The sequence below is a fragment of the Peromyscus californicus genome, unplaced genomic scaffold (assembly GCF_007827085.1).
Source record: "Peromyscus californicus insignis strain IS unplaced genomic scaffold, ASM782708v3 Scaffold_4__1_contigs__length_199733344, whole genome shotgun sequence".
NCBI classification, from domain to species: Eukaryota; Metazoa; Chordata; class Mammalia; order Rodentia; family Cricetidae; genus Peromyscus; species Peromyscus californicus.
Window position 1 is genome coordinate 14,951,675 of NW_026294562.1, and position 25,299 is coordinate 14,976,973.

The window sequence follows — 25,299 nt, forward strand, 5'->3', positions numbered from 1 at the left end:
ATAAATAATTAATAAAAATATTCTAGGAATGGTGAGATGGCTCAGCAGTTAAGGGCTGAGCAGCAGGGAACCAGTCACATAGCCCACATGGTAGAAAAAGAGAGAAGAATTAGTTTAGCTCCAAAAAATAAAAATAAAACTAAAATAAACGAGGTGCTCCCCACCAGGCCACATCCCTCTGCCTGCATGGCCCGGTCTGCAGCTTGCCTTCCTTACGAGCTTCCATGGTGGGCTGCCCAGCTCAACTTCTTCTTCACTCCATCCTTTCTCATCCATGTTTCCTTTCTCATCCCTGTTTCCCATGACCCAACACGCCCCCCCACCCCGTCTAAATCCACCCTCTCAGAGCTGAAAGCCAAAGGCAGAGCCAGTGACCGCAGAAGGAAACAGCAAGCTCACCATCAGAAGCACAGGCTAGGGGAAAAATGCCTCCAGGGAACAGTGGTCCAGCCCCTGCCCTGAGGCTGGCAGAGGAGTCCTGAGCCCACCTTACAGATATATTAAAGGAGGCTCAAAAAACTGGGCTTTCTCAAGGCTGCACAGTGAGTGAGGGCTTGAACTCAGGACTGATGTCTTCTCTGGTTGTACTTAGTGTCGACTGCAGGCAAACACAGAGTAGAAATAACAGACTAAGCTGGCCGAAAGGAGGGTGGGTATGTTCTCATTTATGAGGCAAGGGAAATGGCTGGCATGTCAGCCTGCTGAGGAGGCGCTGGAAGGCAGTCCTGATGGTTACAGTGTCTGAGGTTTTGTTTTGCTTTCCATCAAGAACAAAGGATAATTTGATTGAGATGGTGAGTCACCAAGTATTTGAGGCTTAGTGCTGACCTGCCAGGGCCATCCTCCCTACACTGACCTACTAAGCTGGGCCTGGAACTGGAGAATGAGGAGTAGGGAAGCGCACCCCCAAACTCCTTCTATATCCAGACCCAAGAAAAACACAGGTTGCTACCTGGAGTCTGAAAGAGAGTGGCAGAGACGAAGACAAAGAGCCGGAAGAAGGGCAGAGACTGCAAAAGCTGCAGTGTAGGGAAACAGGAGCCATGGAGACCAGAGGGTGTCCTCTGGGGCTGGGACAGGTGCCCTGAGCAGTGACAGCTGCCAGCTGCCCAGGATGATGGGAACACAACAGGTGCAGAGCAGGGGTGGAGACTGAAAGAGAATCTGAGCAAACAACCTGGAGTTGAGAGCCCTCCCAGCTCCTCCCAGCCTCGGGCTCATCGCCAGCAGCATTTTCTGAGACCCTCCAAGACACAAACACACCTGCTCACACTCCCCACTTCCAAGCCTCACAGGCAGCCTAGCTGCCCTGGACTACACAAAGGGGTCACCTTCCATGCCAAGCAGAAAGGACCCAAACAAGGAGGTACCCAGATCCCTATTCCCAGGACATAGTGTGCCAACTGGAACCCACACCCACAAAACCCCCAAGCAAACATTTGCCTGAGATAAGATCTTCGTCACTCACCAAGAGGGGTAGATAGATGTACCCACCCCAACCATGTGGAGATCGGGAGCTCTGGCTTTACAGCTGCCACATGACAGGGCAAAGCACTGGACTCCTCTGAGGTTCTGTGGTCACTTCTCTAATGGGGACATAACATGAGAGAGGTACTAGTGAGGAGCAAAGGACACATCTGAAAGGTAAGCTGCCTAGTCACTGCTGAGTCGGGAATGCAAGGGGGACTGGAGGAGTGATGGTCCCTGCCCCACCCAGGGAAAGGAGTGACTTGGAAAGCTGTGTGTGAGCCCAGACAGTGTTACTCCGGGCAGGAGAAATGGAGGACGTGCTTCAGCAAGTGCCATCTCCTGTCACCAACATTTGCTCAGCCCTAAACATCCCTCATCAAGCACAGCTCTAAGCTTTACATGTTATTGATACACACTTGCTATGTATGTAAATGCCATGTCACAGTGTTGGCCAGCAGCCAGGTCAGCTAAGAATGGAGATTAAGCACTGTCCCCCGTCACCTGGTTAGTGCTCTCGTTTTGGTCAGAGTGGAATGAATTTTAAACTGGAAGCCAGCCCTTGTCCCAGTCACAAGTAATAAATTGTCAGCTAGAGTCTGTAAGATTTGTCCCTAGAACATAACCTTTCTGGGGAAGGTAAGGAAAGGCAGACAATGTGATGTTCATGGGGGGAGGAAAAGCGGTGAGGATACCAGAGTGACGTAGGAGATAGAACATATGTCCGGGAGAAAACCTCCTGCATCAGAGATGCAGGAATGCACCCAACTGATCCCTGCTGGATTATAAGACAAGCTGGCAGCTGATGTTGGCAGGATAAAGACCTCCTCTACAGGGAGGAACCCTCCCCCATCCCTCTCCCCATGACATTCACATGCACATGCGCACATACACACACAATTTTGGGTCCTCTAGCTCAGTCAAGGCTCCCAAGACCCACCCCTTTTGGTGCCAGGCCTCTACACAGCTGAAACCACCCCAAATCTGGGAATACCCCCTGGACCTCCCGCAGCCTATATGATACCTGCGTCTCTGGCTTTGTCCTTCTCCCTGTCCCTCCAAGGTTTACAGAGGACAGCAGAGCTCAGAGCCAGCTGAGCCAGGCTTCCACTTGCTCCTGGATTCTACAGGGTCTCTTTCTCCAGTTTACTTCTTCAGTCAATGGGCAGCGGCGGCGGCGGCGGCGGTGGCGGTGGTGGTGGTGGCTGCGGCACAACAGAGTGATGGCCCAGGACCCACAAGGGCCCTGACTCTAGGATCAGACACTCCCAGGAAAGCCACTGGCAGCCAAGTGCCAGCAGTCTAGTGACTCCAATAGTTGCTGCTATCTGCAGTCTCTGCACAGGTCCTCACCAAAGAAAGAGGAGGCCCTTGAGTGACTCCAACTACCTAGTTTCAAAACTCAGGCACCCATTTTCTCTTCTGAAAAACAGGGCTGAGGACAGTACCTACTGGCTAGAGAGAGAGAAGGAAGAAATGAGGTCCCTAAAGCAGTGTGTCCAGAACAACCTGGAAGTCCCAGGGAGTGTAGTCTAGATGGAGCCTCAGTCATGAATGAGACATAAATGCCCCATCATGTCCCCATCTTACTGTTAAGGATACAGGAACACAAAGTGGGAAGCAGCAGAGAGTTGGATTTAAACTCATGTCCCTCTCTCTACCTAGAGCATTTCTACCAGCTACCTGAGACACTTTAGCCTTCCACTTCCTCATCCCATGGAGGCTTCCCTGAAGGATTTGTATGTACTTGAGAATGTACATATGTATGTACATTCTCTCATATAAAAATAAAGTAGGAACCAAGACAAGTAAACACTGTGGTGGTTAACTTTTGTGGTCATTTTAGTTGGATTTAGAGTCACCATGGAAACAAATCTCTGGGCCTGTTTGTGAGGAATTTCCTAGATTAGATTAATTAAGGTGGGAAGGCCCATCCTAAATGGGGTGGTGCCATTCAACAGTCTGGGTCTCAGACTAAAAACTCAGAAAGCAAGCTTAACACAGCATTCATCTCTGATTCCAGACTGTGGATATAATGTGACCAACCACTTTTTGCTTCCTGATACAATGTAACTACCCATTTCTTTGCTTCCTGACTATGGATACAAATTGACCATCAACTTTCTGCTTCCTGACTGTGGATACAATGTTAAAAGCCACTTTTTACTTTCGGACTGTGGATACAATGTGACCAGCCACTTTCTGATTCCTGACTGTGAATACAATGTAACCAGCCACTTTTTGCTTCCTGACTATGGATACAAATTGACCATCCACTTTCTGCTTCCTGACTGTGGATACAATGTGACCAACCACTTTCTGATTCCTGACTGTGGATACAATGTTAAAAGCCACTTTTTGCTTCCTGATTGTGGATACAATGTGACCAACCACTTTCTGATTCCTGTCACCATAACTTATCTGGCATGAGAGACTACATCCCTTGGAACAGTTCCGACTTAGAGCTGTAAGCCAAAATAAATTGTTCTTCCTTAGGTTACTTTTGTCACAGCAATAATACAAGTAACTAATACACAAATCAACTAAGAAAATTACATCTGCCGCTGTCATCTTGAAATACCTGCCCTGGGCCCCAGGAGAAGAGGCCATCACTGGAAACTCGGCACCCTACATGAGAACACTGAGGCTTGGGGACACTGAATACTTGGTGTGGTCTCACAGGTACAGAGCAGCTAAACTAAGATTAAGACACACATCTGAGCCAGTGGTGGTGGTGCACACTTTTAATCCCAGCACTCCAGGGGCACTGGCAAGAGGATCTCTGTGAGTTCAAGGCCAGCCTAGTCTACTAAGTGAGTCCCAGAACAGCCAGGGCTACACAGAGAAATCCTGTCTCAAAAAAAAAAAAAAAGACACATATCTATAGTGGGTAGTCATTCCAGCTTTGATCTGGAAGTTCCAACCCCCATTGAGGCTTCGGTAACTGTCACGCCTACAAGGCGGGGCCAAGAGAGGACCCTGAAGACCCAAGATCCGGATGTGCCGCCTCTCTTGGTTCCTGGACCCTGGACACTGGAGGTAGACGGAGCAGAGTTCTCCAGAGAATACTGCCGGACTGTGCTACGTCTTCTCCAGACCCTGCGACCTACCTATCCCTTCATTTGTAAGTTACACCACTAAATAAACCTCCCTTTTAACTGTGTGGAGTGGCCTTAATAATTTCACCAATACATATCTGCTGACATCATCACCCAAACACTTGCCCCTCTGTGTGGTGTGTGGCTACAAATCAATTCCTTCCATCCTCCAACTCCTCCCAGAGCTCAAGCCACCAACACCATCCTGACTGGGACTTACTCTCACGTTTGCTGCCTCTATAGGGTTGACAGCCTGGTCTTTCTGTCTCTAAGAGCTTCTGGTGGTTCCTGAGCACCTCCAAGCAAATTTGATCTCTCTGGAAAGCATTTGGTACTCTGTGAATTGGCTCCACCCAACCCATGGATCTGACCTCATTGACCACTATATCCACCTTCCCACTAAAGTATTCCATGCATACAAGTCGTGAGTCCTAGAACACAGCCACATCTCAAAAGCCCATGACTCTGAACACTGTTCCCCTACATAGTACATCCTTCCCACGCTGGTCACTCCAAGCCTCCAGCTTACTTTTATTCCACTGCTCTGAGATCATCCCAAAGCCCCAAGACACAACTGCCCATCCAAGGCAGAGCTGCCCATCCAAGGCAGAGCTGTCCATCCAAGGCAGAGCTGCCCATCCAAGGCAGAGCTGTCCATCCAAGGCAGAGCAGCCCATCCAAGGCAGAGCTGCCCATCCAAGGCAGAGCTGTCCATCCAAGGCAGAGCAGCCCATCCAAGGCAAAGCTGCCCATCCAAGGCAGAGCAGCCCATCCAAGGCAGAGCAGCCCATCCAAGGCAGAGCAGCCCATCCAAGGCAGAGCAGCCCATCCAAGGCAGAGCAGCCTATCCAGGTCAGGCCAGCCCTGCAGGAAAGTACCAGAGAAGTCATTCTCTTTCCTCCAGAGACTGTGCATCTGGTTAGGATTCCTCTGATGGCCATGGCATATCACTAGACTAGTAAGAAGTCCTGCCAAAAGTGGCAGAGCTGTCCTGGATCACTTAAAAGCCCCCATCCCAGATGTCCTGTTTGTGTCAGGGATTCTCACTCCTCACTGGTAAGGCCAGTCCAGGGCAGGGTTTGTTATGCAATAGACAGCCTGAGGTGGCTGCTGGGAATCCTGTATATATAAAGAACTTTGAAAATTCAACAATAAGAAAATAACCCAATAAAATATAACAAACAAAATTAAACAGACACTTCACCAAAGTACCCACTGGATAGCATAAAAAGTACATGGGACCTGCTCAATATAATTAGTGAATGGGGAAATGCAAATTCACACTATAATGAGACTCCCTACACATCTGCTAGAATGGCCAAAGTTAACAAGTATCGGTGAAGACAGAGAAATCAGAACTCACACCATCTCATACATTGCTAGTGAAAATGTAAAATGGTTTAACCATTTCAGAAAATATTTAAGCCCTTCACTTAAAAGTTAAACATACTCAGGGCTGGCAAGATGGCTCAGAGGGTAAAAGCACTTGCCATGCTAGCCTGGTGACCTGAGTTCAGTCCCTGGAACACACAGTTGAAAAGTGAACCCACTCCTGGAGGTTGTCTGGCCTCCATACCAGGGTGTGTGCACTTGCTCTGACGGACTTGCTCTCTCTCTCTCTCTCTCTCTCTCTCTCACACACACACACACACACACACACACACACACACACACACACACACTTGCAATTTTTTAGAAGTTAAACATATTTGGTTACGGGCTTACCTAGCATTCGAAGCCCAGGCTCTACTCCTAGCTCAGCATAACCCAGCCACAGTGGTACAACCCGCCACCCCAGGGTTACAGTTAGAAGGTGGAAACGGGAGAACCAGAAGTTCAAGGTCTGGGGCCTGTGGATAAAAGTCTTTGCCGAGCAGACCTGGCCCTGGAGCCCACACAAAGGTGGAAGAACCAACTCCACAGAGCTGTACTCTGACCTCCACACATGCTCTCAGATACACATGCCCCCTCCCTTACATTCATGCACACAAATGCAATAATAATAATAATAAATAAAAATATTAAAAGAAAGTCAAGGTCATTCTCAGCTACATGGCACATTCAAGGCCAGCCTGGGATATATGAGGCCCTGTCATCAAAACAAAAATAATTACATGTGCCCATACCAAGTGTAACATTCCATCATCAAGGAAACAGACAAGCATGTCTATGCACAGGCTTGAAAAGCAAATCCTCTTTTAGGGTCTTCATATTGGCTCCACACTGAAAGCAACCCACATACCCATCAACAGATGAGCGGGTACATTCAGCCACATCCATCCCATGAAATACCACCCAGCAATGAAAGGCACCAGGCTATCGGCAGACAGCCCAGCATTCTGGATGAATCCCAAGACAACTGTACTGAGTGGAAGAAGCTGGAGGAAGAGAGAGAGCATCCTCTACGATTCCGTTTATATCTAACTCTAAAAATGCCAACCAAACTACAGCAAAAAGCAGCAGATCCTTGAGTATGAGGGTGGGAGCAGGAAAGGTAAGAGCAGCAGCAGTTGGGGGGGACCCCTAAAGGCACAAGGACACTTCTGAGAGTGACAGAGATGTCCCCGAGCTTGATGGTGCTGAAAACTTCACAGATATATACACATGTGTCAAAACATCAAATTGTACAGATAGGTGCGGTACATTATATGTCAGACTTCGATAAAACTGTATTAAGAAAACAACATCCTCAAGCCATTGAGCTTGAGGAGATAGGGTAAGGAAAGAAAAATGCTGTTTCCATAAAAACTAAGTTGAATCAGTTCCTCAAAAAAAAAAACCCTAAATAAATAAAAACAGAGTTATCATGAACTAACACGGAAGTGTTCGTTTGGGGGACAAATACAGAAGAACTAAAAGCAGGGATCTGCCAGCTGTGTGTGCACCACTGTTCACAGCAGCATTACCCATGATAGGCAAAACGCGGGTTAATAAACTCAAGAGCTGTGGGCAGACTGTGGGGAGTGAATGCATCCTTGTATGGATGAGCATTCATGACATGGGCATGGCCATGCCAAGGACCTGAAGGTCTCAGATCCACGGGGATGGCAAGGCCTTCCCTGGGTCAGGCCAAAAGGCCTTCCCCTGATGGGGTATGGATGCTGACAGTCTGTGCAGAAAGTCCAGTCACAGCCTCCTCCTCCTGATGACAGCAGCCTGGCTGTTCTCCCACAAGAACCCCTGCTAACATCAGCTAGGCCACCTCCTCATTCAGTGTGTATAATAAAAGCATGGAGCTTCCAGACTGCTGGTGCTTCTCCATCAGAGCACACGACCCACCTGATCACAGTTTCCTGTATGTGTGTCTGGAGTTTCTCTATTCCCCACCCTAGTCAGGCCAATCCCAAAGCCATGCAGGTCACAGCAGCATATGAATGGGTAAGCAAAATACCGTGTATAAATACAATATCATCTCATCTTAAAAAGGAAGGAATTTCTGTCAGGCAGGATGGTGCGCACATTTAATCCCAGCACTTGGGAATTAGAAGCAGATGGAGCTCTGTAAGTTCAAGGCCAGCCTGGTCTATGTAATGAGCTTCAGCCACATAGTGAAACCTAGTAAATAAATTTTTAAAAAATTAAAAAGGAAAAAAGTTCTGAAGCAAACTACATCACAAATGAACCTGGAAGACACTGTGCTAGATGAAATATACCATTTACAAGGGACAAATATTATAGATTTTATTTATCTAAGACAACTAGAAGGATCAAGTTCATAGAGACTAAAGGTAGAGTGATGGTCACCAGGGACTAGGGGCCACGAGAACCAGGGAGATACTGATCTAGACTTTCAGTTGGGGAAAATGAGAAACTGGAGGTGGAGGTGATGGTGTTTACAGAACAGTACACATATTTAACCCCACCAGACTTTACACCAGATCGAGAGGCCAGGAATAGTGGCGCGTGCCTTTAATCCCAGCATTCAGGAGGCAGAGAGCCGCAGATCTCTGTGAGAGTCAGGTGAGACCCTCGCTCAAAAAAAGAGATGATTCGTGCCTAGAATTTCAGACTCAGGAGGCAAAGGCAAGAATATCAAGAGTACAAGGCTATCCTCAGCAACATTGTAAGTTTAAGGCCAACAGGGCCACACGACACCCTGTTACAAAACAACAACAAAATAATAATAATAATGAGTAAACGCACGCACGGGGCTGCGAACTGGCTGGACTGGTCTAAGTATGCCGCAAGCCTTTTACATGGAGCTTAGGATCTGTCCTCTGATCTCCACACATGGGCCATGATATGTGCTCTTCCTCATGTACACACATGTATACACACATACACAGAAACAAATATTTAAATAAAGTACAAAAGCAGCAGAATTTTTGAGAAGACTCTGGTCCCTTAAAAAGTGCTGTTAAGGGCGGGTGAGATGGCCCAGTGGTTAAGAGGCTGCCCTTGCAGAGGACCTGGCACCCACAGGACTAAAAACCATTTGCAACTCTAAGTCCAAGGGGATCTGATGCCCTCTTCTGGCCTCTGCAGGCACTGCATGCATATGGTGTCCAGATATACATGCAGGCAAAACACCCATGCACATAAAATAAAATAAATAAATCTCAAAAAAATTTTAATAAAAGTTTTGGTTTTACTCAATTACTGGGCAAGCCTCAATGAAACATTTCACAATTAGGATAAGAATTTATACTGTATCAAGCTGATAATACAAAAATAGATTTTAAAAAAGTGAAAAAAAAATTTAAGTGTTGTTTAAAAATCAAGTGTAATGGTGCATGCCTATAATCCCAGCCCAAGGAGGTAGAAGCAGGAGGATCAGAGTCATCCTTGGCTATAAAGAGCATTTGAGCTGGGCAGTGGTGGCGCACGCCTTTAATCCCAGCACTCGGGAGGCAGAGGCAGGCGGATCTCTGTGAGTTCGAGGCCAGCCTGGACTACCAAGTGAGTTCCAGGAAAAGGCGCAAAGCTACACAGAGAAACCCTGTCTCGGAAAAAAAAAAAAAAGCATTTGAGGCCAGCCTGGGCTACATGAGACCCTGTGTCCAAAAAAGGGGGAAAGGTGCCATTAAGTTATAAAGGGGCAAGTGTGGCTATTAGTATCAATTGTCAACTTGACAGAATTTAGAATTACCTAGGAGACAAATCTCTGGACGTGTCTGAGTTGCTAGAATATGTTAACTAAGCTGAGAAGACGTATCTAAATGTGGCAAGACCATTCCACAGGCGGGGGGTTCAAACTAAATAAAAAAGAAGAAAGTAAGCTGAGCACCACATGACCAGCAGCCTCTAGCTCCTGCCTTGATGGACTGTACTCTCAGACTGCGAGCCAGAATGTGCTGGGTTTTTTTCTGGCATCTGTACCGGACTCCAGCTCCAGGGGATCAGAAGCAGTCTTCTGGCCTCCCGAGGCACCTGTACTCACACATGCCCTAAGGACAATAATATACCTTTAAAAAGATGCTCCTTGTTCCGGGGAGGAGAGTGAGACCCAGCCATCCTTGGCACAGGGCCTTGGCACAGACTCAGAGATTCCCACGAGGGCAAGAGAGTTCACACACTCTGAAACATCCAGCCCCAGACCAAGCACTCAGTAGAATAAGAAAAGGAAAAGCAGCAGTGTCATGAATTCCAGCACTCGGGAGGCCGAGGCGGAAAGACTGCAGCAAGGTCAAAGTCAACCTGGTCTGCAAAGTGAGTTCAAGGCCAACCAGGGCTAACAAGACCCCGTCTCAGGGTACATGGAGGTGATACCATGAAAGTGACCTTTGTGAAGTGACCTATGCAACCACTGGACCCTCCAGAGCCTTGCTCACTCCTGAGCGCGGCTTGTTGAAGCGGGGTGCTCCCTTTGCAGACCACAGCCACTTTGGGGAGCAGGCAGGGCTATAAAAGCTCATCTTGTAAAAATTAAATTCCACAAGTTTTTATTGTTTGTTTTTGCTTTATTTTGTTTTGATTTTTTTGGTTTTTTGAGACAGGGTTTCTCTGTGAAGCCTTGGCTGTCCTGGGACTCGTTCTGTAGATCAGGCTGGACTCGAACTCACAAAGATCCACCTGCCTCTGCCTCCTGAGTGCTGGGATTAAAGGTGTGCGCCACCACTGCCCAGCTTGTTTGCTTGTTTGTTTGTTTGTTGTGTTTTAAAGCAACAGGCAGGGTATGGCTCAGTCTATATAGTGCTTGCCTGACAAGCACAAAGACCTGAGTTCCATTTCCAGAGTCCATGTAAAAACCGCTAACATAATAGCGCAGACATGTTTCACCACTGGGAAGGTGCAGACAAGTGGACCTCTGAGGCTCTCTGGCCAGTTAGCCTCGTCTATTTAGCAAGCTCTAGGCCAGTAAGAGACTTGCACGCGCGCACACACACACACACACACACACACACACACACACACACACACACACAAATAATAATAATGTTGAAAAATGATATTGACTTGTAAGAAACAAAAAGAAAAAGCACCCATTCCCCACATTGCCGTTCAGACCGTTCCCCAGAGGTCTGAGGAGGCCTTGGTAATGTCCTAGGGTGGGCATCTATTCGGATTCAGCCTGTGTTTGTTCGCACAAAGCAGCAGGGTCACGAGCACACTGCACAGCAGACAGCAGCAGGCTGTGGAGCCCGAGTTCCAGATCTCCGAATCATCCTCTCCATCACTGCCTCCTAATGCCCTCAAGCCTCCTCTGCCAGACGGGTTTAAAAGCACAACATCCCCCACCCATAATCCCTAGCGGTGCCCCCCCATGACTTCTCTCTCTCCACTGTTCACCATCTGACATCCCATATGGCACCTTCTCTTTTTTTTCTCCCCCTTAATCTGTTTTTCCTCCAAAGAAGATAGTTATGACACAGGGAATTTGTCCAATGCTACACCCTAGTGCCTAGAACAGTGCCTATGACACAGTAGACCCAGAACAAATGTTAGTTAAAGAAGGGAATGAAGGAAAAGATAGAGGGGAAGGGCAAAGAAGGAGAAATATAACACTCTACATCCAAACAGGCTCATGCTATGCGTGCGGCTACACGTAGCTTTTTAAAAAAATGATAGCCTATTTTTACTTCAAGTGCATAAATGTTCTACTACTACGTGTGTGCCCAGTGTCCATGGAGGCCAGAAGAGGGTGTCATATCCCCTGGAACTGAAGTTTACTGACAGTTTTGAGCCGCCATGTGGGTGCTGAGCACACATTTGGGTCCTCTGCAAGACCATTAATGGGTAAGGCAGCTTTTTCCCATTTCTCCAGCCCTCACACTGCATTTATTCTCTTAACAATATAAGAGACAATTTTCATCTCACTGTCAAGAGCTTTGCGGAATCCTGTTTGTGGAAAAGACAGGCTGGGATGCAGCTCAGTTGGAAGAGTGCTAGCCTAGCATGACTTGATCCCAGTACTGCATAAAACGTAAGCATCGAGACCCAGGCCAAGAATCCCAGCACTTCAAGAGGAGCAGAAACTCAAGGTCATCTGTGGCTACATGAGTTCGAGGCTAGCCTAAGTTACAGGAGACTTTGTCTAACAAGAAGGAAAAGGAGAAAGGAAAGATGTGTCCTCTGGATGCCAGGACCCTAAAAGGGTATCACCGGGAGGACAGAGATAGCTCACAGGTAACGCACTTGCTGCCAAGCCTATGACTTGAGTTCAATTCCAGGGACCTACATGGTGGAGAGAACCAAGTCCCACAAGTCATCCTCCCCCAAATAAATAAATAAATGTAACATTTATTTTTAAATTGTATGTGTAAAATTCATTTTTAAAAAGAGTATCACTGCTGGGTAGTGGTGGTGGCCCACACATTTAATCCCAGCACTCGGAAGGCAGAGGCAGGCAGATATTTGAGTTCAAGGCCAGCCTGGTCTACAGAGCGAGATTCAGAACAGCCAGAGCTGTTACACAGAGAAACCCTATCTCGAAAAAAAAAAAAAAAGAAAAAGAAAAACCACAAAGCAGCAGGTCCCAGGAATCTAAGCACCCAGCTGTACTTGTGTCTGAAGGTGGAGCCAAGGCTCCGCATTTTTCCAAATTTTTTACTGTGGTAAAATATACATGACACAATATTTACTATCTGCCATATCAGTGTACTACTAAATATTCGGTATCATTAAGCACATTCACACTGTTGAGCAACTGTCACCACCATCCACCCTCAGAACTCTTTTCCTTTCACAAAACCAACACTTACACCCCTCCACCCCCTACCCCCCCACCCCGTCACACACTAACCCCCCCACCCCGTCACACACTAACCCCCCACCCCGTCACACACTAACCCCCCACCCCGTCACACACTAACCCCCCCACCCCATCACACACTAACTCCCCCACCCCGTCACACACTAACCCCCCCACCCCGTCACACACTAACCCCCCACCCCGTCACACACTAACCCCCCACCCCGTCACACACTACCCCCCCACCCCGTCACACACTAACTCCCCCACCCCGTCACACACTAACCCCCCCACCCCGTCACACACTAACCCCCCACCCCGTCACACACTAACTCCCCACCCCGTCACACACTAACCCCCCCACCCCGTCACACACTAACTCCCCCACCCCGTCACACACTAACCCCCCCACCCCGTCACACACTAACCCCCCACCCCGTCACACACTAACTCCCCACCCCGTCACACACTAACTCCCCACCCCGTCACACACTAACCCCCCCACCCCGTCACACACTAACCCCCACCCCGTCACACACTAACCCCCCACTCCTCTCCCTCCCCATCCCACGGCAGCTACCACTCAGTCTCTGTGTATTTGACCACTCTAAGAACCTTATGTAAGTGGAATGAGCTGGAATTTGGGGGGCTGGGGAGTGACTCAGTGGTAGAGCCCTTGCTTACCACAGGCCAGGCCATGAATCCTGTTGCCAGCAGTGACAAAACCCAGTATTTGGGTAGCTGTAGCTGCTGGCAGTGGTGCGTGTGCGTGCGTGCGTGCGTGCGTGCGTGTGTGTGTGTGTGTGTGTGTGTGTGTGTGTGTGATTGTTTGTCTTATTTCATTTTGTACATAGTCAAGGCTCACCTGCATTGTAGCTTAGATCAGAACTTCCTCTCTTTTTAAGCTGGATAATGTTGATTAAAAGCATTGTGGTGATTTGAATAACAATGCCCCCCATAGGCTCCTAGATTTGAATGCTTGGTCCCCAGGGAGGAGTGATACTATTTGAAAGGATTAGGAGGTGTGGCCTTGGTGGAGGAAGAATGTCATTGGGTTCAAAGCCATGCCAAGCCCCAGTGTCTCCTTCAGCCAGTGGATGAGGATGTAACGCTCAGCTATTGCTCCACATCACGTCTGCCTGAGTGCAGCCATGCTCCCTCCCCACCATGATGATAATGGACTAAACCTCTGAAACTATAAGCCAGCCCTCAGTCAAATACTCTAAGAGCTGCCGTGGTCATGGTGTCTCTTCACAGCAATAGAACCTTGACTCGGACAAGCATGCACCACATCTTGCTTGCACATCCATCTGTTGTTGGAGACTTGGGTGTTTCAGCATTTGGGAGAATGCTGCCATGAACAGGGCTACAGGGTTTCTTCAAGCCCCTGCTTTGAGTCCCCTTTTACATTCCCAGAAGTGACACTGCCGGGTCACATAGTGATGTGATTTTTAATTCAGCGAACGGCCAGACCGTCTTGTACAGGCGCTATCCCATGTACATACTTGCACACCTTCTGATCTGTCTGCATCTTTGCCCACACTTGCTAATTTCTGTTTTCTTGACAGTAGTCATCCCAGTAGCTAGAACTGATACCCCATGCTTTGGGGCTGCCTTTCCCTAAAGACCAGCAGTGCTGAAACATCATCTCATGCTTCCCAGATGTTCATATATCTTATTTGATTAGAGGGCACCATGATCCCCTTAACCCATTTTTCAAAGACAGTTATTTTGTTGCTCAGATTTAGGCACTCTCTGTAAATTCCAGATGTAAATCCTTTAACAGACATGTGACTTGCAAATATTTTCTCCCATCCGATGATCTGCCTTTTTACTCTGTTGACAGCAGTGGTTTGTCTTTAGTTCTTTTGGGGTTTTGTGTGTTTGCTTTGCCTTGTCCCCTTTTGGTTTTGCTTTGTTTTGTGAAACAGGGTCTCACCGTGTTGCTCAGGTTGGTTTCAAACTAGTGGGCACAAGTGATCCTCCCAGCCCAGCCTCCTAACTGGCTGAGCCTACAGAGGTTTTTACTGTTGTCTGGGGTGGGAACTTTAAAATGTCTATGAAACCCAGTTTCTCTGTTTTCTTTTTGTCGGCACAGTCCAAGAAGGGAGTCATGTGAGAATTCTGAGTGCTTGTGAGAAAACTCCAAGAAAACAAGACGAAAGTCTTGTGACCTCAGTTTCTTCAAAAACACAGAATTGTTCTTGGACTGTGTTTTTGCCCCAGTCAGCTTGCCCTATGATTGGACACGTACTCAGGAGACTCTTCTTAACCCTCAGTATAAATTATCTGATTCTCTGAATAAAATTGGCTATTACGTGAGCCTTTAGTCTGCCTCATTTTTAGGTCCCTCTCTCCCAGGTTCTCACCTGTGCCTTTGATATGATACCCAAGCAGCTGTCACCACATCCAATATCATAGCTTATGGTGGTATTTTATTTGTACTGAAATGTGATTTTAATTGTATGTTAATAAATAAAGTTGCCGGGGGGGGGGTCAGAGCTATTAGAGCCATAGCAAGAGCGTGGCGGTGGTGGCGCATGCCTTTAATCCCAGCACTTGGTAGGCAGAGCTAGGTAGATCTCTGTGTGTTCAAGGATACAGCCAACATTGGAGACACACGCCTTTAATCTCAATACCATAGAGGAACTGGAGGGCTGTACATACAGGCAGTGACGAGGCAGTCATGTGTTTGGGTTTACAACCAATAAGAAGGCAGAATAGACAGTCTATATAAAGATGAACAGACAGCAAGTAGCTCCTTTTCAGAGAGCTCTCTTGGCTGAAGCAGGAAGGGTAAGGCTCTTAGTTCTGACCTCTTGGCTTTCTTCTCTGAATCGGCTCTGTGTTTCTTATTTAATAAGACGGTTGGTTACATCTACAATAGCTTTCTTCCAAACATTTTAGAGTTTTAGGTGTTACCCGTAGAGTTATGGATCCATTTTTAAATGTTAAATCCACCCTATGCCTGTGTCTAATCAGTTATTTCAACGCTATTTGTTGAAAAGACTGTCTTCCCACCATCAAGTGGTCTTACTCTCCCCCAAAACCACCTGACCATCCATGAGAAGGCTTACTTCTGACTCTGGTACCATCCATCTACACATCTCTCTTCAGGGGCCATCTGTGGTGGCTACTGCATGGCTACAGTCAGTTTTAACATCAGCAAGTGTGAGGCCTCCGCCTTCATTCTCTTTCAGAATCGTCTTAGCTACACGTGGTCCTTTGGAGAGTACACTGCCCCCCTACGATGCCAGCTGAACACCCACTAACATCTGAGGGCTACGGAACTGTGCCAGCCACATCTCTGCACACTGCTCCCAGCACCCCTCCTCTCTGTGGACCTCTGCCCTTCTCTGGTTCTCTCACTGTGCCTCTCCAATGACTCCTTCAAGGTTCCGGAGTGTCCACTCTGTGACACTTGTTTGTCCACACTGTTTCAGTGACACCATAGCTGACATCTTCTAGCCATGACCTCTCCCCTAAGCTTCAAGCTCACACTGGGGAACTGTGACCCAACATTCCCCCAGGAGATATTGGGGCTCTTCCAATATACCCTGGCCAGAACTCCATCCCCATCCCTCCTTGTAATTCTCCTCTGCCTGAGTTCCTGAAAGAGTTCTGTTCTCTTTGTCACCTGAAAACTGGCACCATCATGGATTCTCCTCTCCCCGATTCATACCACTCCTTCATCATGGATGCCAAGCCCACCTCTCGCTCCTCAATTCATCATCCACACAACAGTGAAGGCGATTTCTGAGACACATTAGAGGAACCCCCCTCTCTGTGGGGTTGAAGCATTAAGCACTGGATATTGTTAAAGCAATGCTAATAGTCCATCTTCATTTTAAACACCTCTTTTAATGTTTATTTTTCGTGTAAATAAGGGAAGATGTTGGGGGCCAGGATAACCGACTCTCTAATTGATAGCTAGTAGACTCTTTTCTGGGGCCTCAGCCACCTTGAGAAAAGGACTGTCACCCAAGCAGTTTGCCAGAATGCTGTTATGCAGAACTTGTTCCCACAACTGCTTGCTGCAGAAGTACACCTCCAGCTCTGAAGGCTTTGTCCCAGCCACAGCTGTTTCCAACAATTAGGACAGAGTTTTGTCACCACAATTCCACAGAGCCCTGTGACCCTGCAGCCATTTCTGCCCTGCAAGAGAGGGAGCTATTCCTTCCACTCGTGGCTCAGCAGAAGGCCAGCGACTGGCACAAAGACTCTTTCATGTACATACATGGGGGGCTGCTGTGATTGGTGCAAGTGCAATCCTTCATTTGCATGAATGACTGACTGCGCTGTGATTGGATGATACAGACAATACATTTCATTTGCATGAAGACCTGCTGTGATTGGTGCAGTGCCCCTGCTACTTACCCCTCCTGTCCCAATAAGGACATTCAGGTGGTTTTGCGTGTGTGTGACCCAATGGGAGATACTGTCTTGCTCCACCTCCAGGTGTTGCAACATTAGAATGAAGAAAAGGCTTTCCTCACATGTCTGTTTGTTTGTTTTGTTGTTGCTGTGGTTGTATCTGCTTTTGGTCCTTGTCATCAGCAGAGTGGGCTGAGCTGGTAACAGAGAAGACGGAAGTCGGAAGAGGACAGAGGGACCATAGTGATAAGAAGGCAGCCAAAGAGCTTGAGAGTGGGGCTGGGGACACGGCTCAGGGGACAAGGTACTTGTCAAGCAGATGCAAGAACGCGAGTTCAAGTCCCCAGAACCATCTAAAGCCGAACGTGTTGGCATGTGTCTGTCATCCTGGTGCTCCTGCGGCGAGATAGAAGGAGGAGAGAGAAGAACTCCTGTAAGTTCATGGGCCGGCCAGCCTGGCCCACACGATATTGAACAACAAACAGCTGCTCTGTCTCAAACGGTAGAAGGTGACGACCGGCACTGGAGGCTGCTCCCTGACTCACACACACACACACACACACACACACACACACACACACACACACCTTGGCATGCGTGCACCTGCATGCACTTTCACACACCAGTGTGTACACATATACACAAAGAGTTCCAGAAAGTGGTTGGGACAGAAATGACAGGGGGTGGAGAGGAGAAAGACAGCGATGACGGAACATGAGACTGCAGGCCCTGGTCACTGGAAGAGTTCCCAGGAACAGCCGAGCCTTACAAGTCAAGGGTGCCACATACCTTGTGCTTGGGGCTCCAGTACTAGCTGCTGTTGAAGGCTGAGGATCCCAGTGTGCTGAGCCTGAGAGCTGTAACATTTGTCACTGTAGATGGCATCCGAGGGTTCCAGAAACTGAGGCCTATACAGGAGTTCTAAAACCAGGTGTCACTTGCTGCTACTGCTGCCTGCTGCCACCCACTGTTGCTAGAAGCTGAGGATTACTGTGGCTGCCAAGCTCCAGGACCACTGGTGGTTAATGCCCACAGCAATAAGCCTCTAACAAACAACAACAGCAAAAAACCCTAGAGCCATAATCCTCTGGCTTCTAAAGCCTGGAGTAGTAAGGTCAGGGTTCAGAGCTGTAAGTGCCTGGGGTCTGCCACCCCAGCCCCGAGATGGCTTGGTTTTAAATGTCAACTTGCCATAACCTAGCATCACCCAGGAAGAGTCTCAACTGAGGAGTTATCTAGATCAGCCTGGCCTGTGAGCATGTGTCCCTGTCTGCTTTCTGTCGCTGTGACAAAACACCGTGATCAGAAGCAATTTACAGAGGAAAGAGCTAACTTGGGCTCATGGTTCCGGAAAGTCCATCAGGTAGCATGGACCACAGGCTGTGGAGGCATGGCAGCAGGCAGCTAGAGCAGGATTGGTCAACAACAAACACAGAGACTGAACCGGAAGTGGGGTGAGGCTCAAGGCCCACCCACAGTAATGTACGTCCTCCAGCACAGCTCCGCCTCCCAAGGCTCCACAACCTCCCCAAACACCACCACAAATTGGGGGCCAAGAGCTCAAATACCCGAGCGTATTGGGGAGCATTTCTTATTTAAGCCACCACAATATGTCTGTGGAGAATTGTTTTGAGTGTCATTTGAGCCAGTACCATTCCCCAACCTGGGCCCAGAACTGTGTAAGGGTGAAGAAACTAGGCCGGGCGGTGGTGGCACACGCCTTTAATCCCAGCACTCGGGAGGCAGAGGCAGGCAGATCTCTGTGAGTTCGAGGCCAGCCTGGTCTACAAAGTGAGTTCCAGGACAGGCTCCAAAGCTACACAGAGAAACCCTGTCTCGAAAAAAAAAAAAAAATAGTGAAGAAAGCACCAAACAAGTATGGGTGCATTTGTCTCTCTGCTCCCGACTGTGGATGTGAGATTAGCTGCCTGAGTTCCTGCCTCGACTTCCCCAGAATCCTGGGTTATATCTTGGACTTGGACTTGTAAGCCAAACAGTCCCTTTCTTCCACTAAATTGCTTACTGTTGGCTGTGTTATCCCAGCAGCGGAAATGAAACTGGAACAATCCCCGGGCCTTGGGCACTCAAGGGTTAGGGCCAGCGGCGCAGCAGGAACTTCTTCTCACCTACGCACAGTTCCTATTTGGGTGGGGCAAAAGGCCCGCGCCAACTGATTGGTACCATTTCTAAAAGGCTAGTGTAAAAACTTCATCAGTGCCCCCGCCTGGAAACACCCAGCCCGGAGACACCCAGAGGATGCGTTCTTTGCATCATCTCCAGGAACTTTTCCTGAGTTAACAGCTCACGAGGTGGTGCTTTGCTCCTGGCTACAAGGCGATCTTTTCTAAATGAGTGTCTCACTGACAGCCCAGAAGTGAAAGTTTACTGTAGTTTCATAAACAGCCTTGGCTTACAGTACCGACGTTCCTGCAAGAGCAATGGATGGAATTTTCATAGTAAACAATGCAGTGTCTCCCTGCCCTAACTTCCCCACACCAGGGCCCTAGGTAAGCGTGTCTTCGGCCTACACATTCTTAGACAGCTGGTCCCACACTGGGCAGTTAGTTACAGCTCCCTTCTCCAGCTGACTATTCTTGGTGGAAACAGTAAGTGGGTAGATGAGAAGTTCTTTTTTGAAAGATGTGAAGCAGGATGTGTCTTCTAGAAAGAGTATCCAAACACATGCTTTCTCGTCTTGCTAGCTAAGATGGAGCTAAAGATGCAGGGCAGAAAATAGCTCACACTGCCCTGGAGACCCTGGCTTGGAGGATGGCAGCCACCACACAGGCCAGTTTCTCCCTTACCTCCCCACCCTAATCAGGGGGGACTTGGCGGCTGGTATTTTGTGGCTGTGAGCTCATTCATATCTTCTTTGTAAGCCCAGATGCGTGTTCACTCTGTTCTTCAGGGCTGAGGAATGAAGTGTCTGCCCTGAACTTGTTGGGATGTGAAGCCGGACTCTGCCTTGAAAGCTCACGCCTTAGCGTGTGCCAGCTGCTGCCGTCTCTGCTCCCACCAGCCCTGCCTTCTGGGGGGTCTGAGCAAGAAGACTGTCCCCAGACAAACTTCCAGGTCTAAGGGCCCTGACCCCAGAGATGCAGGATTCTGGAAGAGGGAGACACCAAGTAGCAGATGGCCTGAACCGAGACAACAGAGGCTGACCTTGGCCAGAAGTAGTCAGCAGAAACCTGACAGAGAGTTGCTACCCCTGTTTATAAGAAACCCAGACACGAGGTCGGTGGCTTGCCTGGTAAGCCGCCTTACGCAGCACGTCACTGCTGAGAAATCCTCCCACGACTTTGATTCAACTAAAACACGTCCAGGAGGATGCTCAAGGAAACACTGACCCTCCAGAACAGATCAGGTCAAACTCAGCTCCCCTAGACTCCCAGCCACTTCTCTCTTCCCTCTTATCACCTCTTCTCTCTTCTCCCTCCCCAGCTCCCTGCCCTAGGCCTCCATGACCAGCATCCTGGAAGCCTGGGAGGATTCCCATACCAGATTAATCGGCACCTCACTCCCCACTCACATTCGGGACAGAGGCCACTGGCCCAAAGCACAGAAGCCTGCGGACCGGAAGCCCGGAAGCCCTGGCTTCTAGACCTCTTCCTACTGCAGCTTGCCTGTAGGTCTGGGTAGGTTCTTCTCTCCAGGCCTCAGTTTCTCCTATCGGAAGGGGCAAGGTTAGATGACACAAGCCTAGCCATTCTCATTCCCGAGGGACTGGGTATGGGTCCAGATTGTCTGTAGTCTGTGAACCTGGAAGAGAGGGGTCCCAGGGCCAGCTTTTACAGCACAGAGACTCAGTGATCCCCGAAGGGCCCACGCAAACTACACGGTGGGGTGAGGCCAGTGAGACCTCCTCAAAGTTCCCAGTGCCTCCCAATGTGAAGGGGGGGAAACAATGAATTTCATTCCAAATAAGGGAACTCACAGCAGAGTTCCCTGCCATGGCCCAGTTCCGGCTGGTTTATGTTAGCTGAATAAGACTAAACAGACCTTCATGTTCCCAGTATTAAGCACTCAAAATGAAAAAGCTCCTGTTTGTCTCCAGCACGGGGACATGAGAGAAGATAGCTCTCCCCTGAGGCCCCTGGGCAGCTTGGGGATCCGGGGTGCCTGCTGAGGGCAGCAGGTCAGAATGTTAACCTCAGACTGGGCAGAGCCTGAGGCAGGTGGGGGATGGAGAGGGGCATGCAGCACCCTTGTGACTGCAGAGGTGGAGATGTGAGGGGCAGCAGGACAGTGAGATGGGAAAGAGAGACTATGCAGGGAAGAGAGGTGGACAGACAACCACAAAAAACCTGAGAAGCTACCACCACCACTAACGTCGCCACTGCCGCCGCCGCCGCCAGATTTACCCCAGAGACCAGGAGCCAGGAGAAGGAAAGAGAAGGGACTGGACACTTCTAGGCCAGCATTCACTTTGTTCCCAGCCACCTCAGCTGCCTCCCTCAGTGAGGATACAACCTGTGTGAGATGTGCCTTTAATTATTTACTAAACAGAGAAGCCTGGAGGAAGATGACTTCCTGCTTTTCTAGAAAGCCGCTTCTCATACCCACTTGCCCTCTGGCCTAGCCACACCAAACTGGCCTGCCCCACCCCCCTCGCCCCAATCCCTTCAAGGCCTCTGCCACTGTGTCACAGCTTGAGGGCAGGCATCACGGTTTCTATCTTAGCGGTGGATACATCAGCACTAGGGAGGCATGTAGCCCGCCCAAAGTTCCTTGTTTACGGATGAGAGTGAGGACCAGTGGTTCCCACAGCTCTGGAACCCTCTGATTCAGGCCCCACACTGCAGTTAGACTTGCCTGATCTGGTCATAGGCAGCTCCATGCCAAGGCAAAGCCCTTCTGTGTCTACCAAACTTCACCATTGTTCAAACAAACCCTTCATCTGGGCCTATTAGCACGCCCCTGCAACACCAGCACTCAGGAGGCAGAGGCAGGAGAACACTGTAAGTTAGAGACCAGCCTGGTCTACACAGTGAATTCCAGGCCAGTCAAAGCTACTTAAGACTCTCCCAAAAGACCAAACAAGGGGCTGATGATGTGGTTCAGCCGGTGACAGGGTGCTTCCTAGCATGCACAAAGCCTGGGCTTGTCCTCAGCACTCCATGAACTGGGTGTAGGGAGACGTATCTCTAATTCTAGCACTTACAGGCAAAGGCAGGAAGATCAAGGTCATTCTCAGCTACACAGCAAGAATAAGGCCAGCCTGGGCTACATAACATAGTCTCAACTAAGTAAAACACACTTTTACTCTGGGAAGCCCTCCCTCTCTTCACTTGGCCTGTCTACCCTCTCCTCTTCCCCAACCTCTGACCTCCACCCCAGTGATCTATAGCAATCAGCTCTATGAGGTCAGGGCCATGCGCCAGTGCCCAGAACCTGGCATGCCGTCTGGCACCAGCAAGAACCTGTACTATCAGTCACTCGGTCCCAGGGTCTGGTATTCAGGAATGTCATTGCAACAAAGTGGGGGCCCAAGGGTGCAATTCAGACATAGATCTCTGGTCTAGCATACAGAGGACCCTGAGAGGGAAGAAGAAGAAGAAGAAGAAGAAGAAGAAGAAGAAGAAGAAGAAGAAGAAGAAGAAGAAGAAGAAGAAGAAGAAGAAGAAGAAGAGGGGGAAAAAGGAGGAGGAGGAGGACCACAAACGCACACAACACGGGCAGTCCCAAGTTTGAATTTCCCTACATCAACCCATTCTCATACTCATTTCAAAACACATCGAATGCCCTTGGTGAGTGCCAGGCACTGGGGATGGTGACCAGCAGTGAGCGACAGAGGTGGCAAAACCACCAACAGACGAATGAACGGGTACTGCCTCTGTGATGGTCGCTCAGATGGTGGAATCGGGAAAGTAACACAGGAATGAGGGAGGACACCAAGGACACCGGACTCAGCCCGTTGGTCAGGGGAAGCTCCCTAACGGAACTGATATCTGAGAGGAGCCTGAGGGGAGTCTAAGACCAACAACAGCCAGGGCTTGTTTGCTTCCATGACTAACCAATTATTGTCGCAGACAAGGAACCAGGACATGGAACAGTTCAGCCTGTTACTAGGGTCCTCCTGAGTCTGTGCTCCACCATGGCTGATGCTCCCCGCTGCCTCACACCTCTGGCTAGCATGGCCGCCTGACCCAGCCTTGCCTGCCATATCCTCAGGGAGCTCCAGAGGCCCGTTGGGCTTTCCCACAGGTCAGCATCTGGATTGGATTCCCACAGCCCAGATGTACCCCAGGCCTCTCGGGCTCCTTGGTGAGGCCCAGAGAGTTGAGCTAGAGGTGGGGTCCCTGCAGACCCAGACGAAGCCACCCCGTATCCCACACAGAAGTGCTAGCAGAGAGACTACCCTTCTTCCTAGGTGTCATGAGTCTATATGGCAGGAGACATTCCCAAAACAGGAAAGAAACCGCCACAGAGCTAGAAACTGCCCCTCCCCCAGCTTGCATTCTCAGAGTTGAATATGAGAGGGGATCTTTAAGTCAGGAAGGTTCCTCTGCAGAAAGGATGAGTGAGCTGGGAGGCAGAGTCAGGACCCCCAACTCAAAACCCACTGGACAAGTAGGTACAGGGAGCCAGGAGGGTTTCCCAGGAGCCAACCAGGAAATAAAGCCAAGGCCACATCCCTCTCACAGGCATGTCACATGCCAACACAACATTGTCACTACAAAGTTCACACCCAAGAACTGTGCAGTTGAGTGACAAAAAAAGCCCCCTCCCCCATAAAAAAATCTCATAAATTTTATGTAATTTCCAGTTCTGTGTTGGGCCACATTCACTATGATCCTTAGCTGCAGCCCATGAACCACACACTAGACCCGCCTGTGGAGAGCTTGAGCAAGACCCAGAAAGGAAAAAGAGGCTTCACAAAGCTGACAGTCCAGGACACATGGAACAGAATGTTTTCTTTGCAACAACTTCAGTTCTCTGAGAGAGGAATCCACACTGGGGGTCGTGGGACAGAAGATGAGGCCGAGGCCTTTGTAGACGTAGTTTTTCTCACCCAGGTACCAGTCAACCCCTCTGCATCCCAACCACTAAGACAGCCAGGCCCCTTCAATCATGGCTTAAAACATTCTCATCCACCACCAGGCAGAGTAACTGACCACTAGGAAGCAAAGCTATTGGCCTAACTAGCATGGCTTGGCTTTGAACAGCTCACCTAGCCCTCAAGACCCAGGCTTAACAAATCCCGCTCACCGAGCACTCCCTCTCCCCAGGGCCCACTCAGCACAAGTTAAGATCCAACTGGCATTAATTGGACTAAGCCCGTAGTGCCTGGAGCAACTTAAGTACTGTCATCATGGATTTGACTCACAAGCAACAGCCATCAGTGCCTACAGAGCACACTGGGAGTGTCATTTTGGAGGGCTCAAGTGAGTGTAGACGGTGCTTTGTGAGACAGCCTCACTGCCTGGCCAAAGCTAACACCCGGAGACCTAGAGCTGGAAGTGACTTAGCTATGGTTTCTATCCAAACAAAGAGTGGAGACGCCAGGGACATCATCTCAGGAAAGTCTATTGGTCCTTCATCTGCTCATGGCCCCAGGAAGTCTCCTCCTCTTCACCACAAGGCCTGCTAACCAAACCCCAAGCCCCAAAAGGTAGCCTCACCCCAATGCTAAAAACCTGAGCTCAGATGGATGAGGGGCCATAGAACTCTAAGGTCAAGTGCGGTCATGATCCTGAACACTGCTGAGAACAGCTGCACTCCAGGAGTGGGTCCTCACCCAGCATGGGACTTAGACCCTGGCACTGGCACCCCAGCACCGACTTAGACCCCAGCACCGACTTAGACCCCAGCACCAACCTATAATCTTGCCTGCAAAAAAAATGGCACTGTCACCCCAAAACAGAACCTGGGACTTCAGGAACTGAGTTTTCCCACCAGGGCATCCTCTCCCTTCAGGACAAGCCCTGAGCTTTGAGGAGCAAACTCCTCAAGACCCAACCCAGCCAATTATTCTTGTTTTGTTTCTTTTGTTTTTTGTTCTATTTTTATTTAGCTTAGGGTTTGGGGTTTTTTGTTTTGTTTTGTTTAGTTTTTGAGAGAGGGAGAGGGATGGGAGGGAGTGAGAAACACACACACACATAGAGTGAGTGAGTGAGAGAGAGAGAGAGAGAGAGAGAGAGAGAGAGAGAGAGAGAGAGAGAGAATGTTGCTATGTAGCCCAGGCTACCCTCACACACTTGTTCTTCCTACATGCAAGTATGTGCCACC

The 25,299-nt window shown here is 49.2% G+C and overlaps 1 protein-coding gene across 3 annotated transcripts in view; it reads right to left on the reverse strand.

Annotated features, from left to right (window-relative positions):
• The window catches only part of Neurl1 (neuralized E3 ubiquitin protein ligase 1), an 81,914-nt gene that overhangs the window by 39,587 nt on the left and 17,028 nt on the right, over positions 1–25,299 (reverse strand). The window lies entirely within an intron of this gene.